The sequence below is a fragment of the Lagopus leucura genome, unplaced genomic scaffold (genome assembly GCF_019238085.1).
Source record: "Lagopus leucura isolate 7727_CA_CO unplaced genomic scaffold, USGS_WTPT01 Super-Scaffold_100002, whole genome shotgun sequence".
Lineage (NCBI taxonomy): Eukaryota > Metazoa > Chordata > Aves > Galliformes > Phasianidae > Lagopus > Lagopus leucura.
In genome coordinates, this window is record NW_024962263.1 from 56,396,972 (window position 1) to 56,399,343 (window position 2,372).

Here is a 2,372-nt window from a genome sequence, read left to right on the forward strand (position 1 = left end):
CAGGGGTTGAAACTTGATGATCACTGTGGTCCTTTTCAACCCAGACCATTCTATGATTCTATGATTCTATGAATTGAAAAGTTAAAAATTAGCCCCAGAAACAAGCTAGTTAGCACTAAAATGGGAATAGTCACAGACTTCCTCTCAGCTTTCAGTTCATGGTCTTGCTGGGGAATTTCACACAGCCAGCTAGCTCAGAAATGGTGTTTTGGATTTTATTTTGGTTGCATTTTTATTTGGTGTATTTCTTCTCCTAGAAAGCAACTTGTGGGTTAGGATCTTACTCTTTTAAACTGTATTTAGATAATCTATTCTGGATGCTTCTTCCCCATAATATCTTCCTTGCCTAAAGGAATCCATACTGGTCTTTCCTACCTCCAAGGCAAATGTTTTCTGAGTTCAGGTTTTCAGAGATTTCTGTTTAAACTCTTAAGGTTTGTAAGAGTTCATTTCTTATTCATAGAAAAGAAAGAACCAAGACAGATTTGGGAGCTGCAGTGGAGGAAATATCACCTGAAAATAGGAACCTCATTCCAGTCATCTCCATGTAATGCTCAAAGTTTTCAATATTCACTGGAATACGATTTAATCTCAGCTCAGTTAATACTCTGCTCTTGTACCCTCTTTTCTTTTCCTGCTCTGCCAATCAATCGTGCCTGTCTTATTCTGTCTACTCCAGTCTTCCCTCACGTGCTCAATATACTGGAGCATATGTAGACACCCCAATAAGTATCCTATTTAATATAACACGACTTTCAGTACACCATTATGCCTGATTAAGAAATGGCAAATGAACTACCGGTTGACGTGGGCCATCTCGTGGTAGAAGTGGAATACTACAAAGGAAACCATTTCAAACTTTTCCTCCTGAAAGACACTTCAATATGATTTGCAAAACACACAGAGTTACTTTGCTGATCAGTAATTTTCCCCTACATTGCAGTAAGATGATTAGGCTCACAAGCCATTCTCTGAATAAGCTGAGAATTTGGCCACAGATTCTTTTTCTTCTCTCAAGCATTAATCTTGAAAACTACCAGTTAGAGTTTCTGAAAAATGAAAAACCATGTTGTAAATCAGTGAGAGCAGAAAAAAAGGTCTTCTGAAAGGTCTTAAGAACAATTTTAAGACTTCCGTTGGGTGGGCAGCAGAAAATTCTGTGTCCCAACACTTCTATTTTTGACTGGAAAAGGTATTTTAAGGAACGGACAGAAACTCTGACTGAATTCCACAGACAGCAGCTGCTTTGCTTATCAATGGAGTTTCAGGGCTGTGAGAGCACCCTCCAGCTCTGTAACCTGCTCTCACCTTCACAATGGTTGGGCTGTCCATGCAAGGCCAGCTTTGACACTGTGTTTCTGGGATGAACTTGCTGCAGAAGACTGTGCAAAAAAGATCATTAGCAACCTTGTGGAAAGTTTCTGTGCCTTGGCTCAGCAGCTGTATTTAAGTGTCTCTAAGCTCAGACCTTGGTCCCTGTGTCAGAGCTATGCTGTAGGTATGCCTGTGCTTTGCCACAGAACTCATCTTGATGCTGATTGCTGATGTGTCTTGCTGGCTTGAATTTGAACATGACCAGTCACTCCAGACCTGTCTAGCAGCCTCTAGACTGAGGCTGACCCTGACTGTTGCCACTAAGCTTGTTTCACTTTCCTTATTCATTTTCCTCTAAAAGAAGTCACCATCCTGCCAGCTTTTCTGTCAGCTTCCCTGGTGGGGCAGCCCTTTTCCTTTCCTTATTCTTAGGCAATGATCTACAACAGAAACACTCAGTTTGGATCATACGAACAACTGTCTTATCTGCTTCCAATGAAAACTAACCTTCAACATAATTCCATCATTTGCATTTTCATCTCAAAAACCACAGCTCACCCAACTGTTTCAGCATCCCCTCATTTGCCTCCAGTCTGATTATCATCCAGTCACCAGTAAGCAAAAGAGTAAGTTTCTGGACTGAAAGTTAGCCATCACACTTAGCAGTTCTGTAAGTGTATATACAGCATATAAGCAGCAGTTTTGCAGAAACGAAGTGACTTCAGAAATTCAGAATATATGAAGGTAAACGTTCTCATTCTGTGTACTCCACTTACAGTTCCAAGAAGGAAACGGAGATTAATGACTGCATAGTTTCTAGGACTAACTTACCATAGACAACTTCCTCACATTCAACATTACAACAGAGAAACGGTTCCCAAAACTATGCCAAATGGACTCAGGCTAGAGCAGCCTCCTGATTTGTGACTATCACAGAACGTCCAGAAATGGAGAATCATAAAAATTCATTGCTTTGATAATAAACATGGATGGAGGGAAAAAAGTGAATTAACATTAATGCCTTATCCTCAGTACATAACAGAGAACACAAATGCACA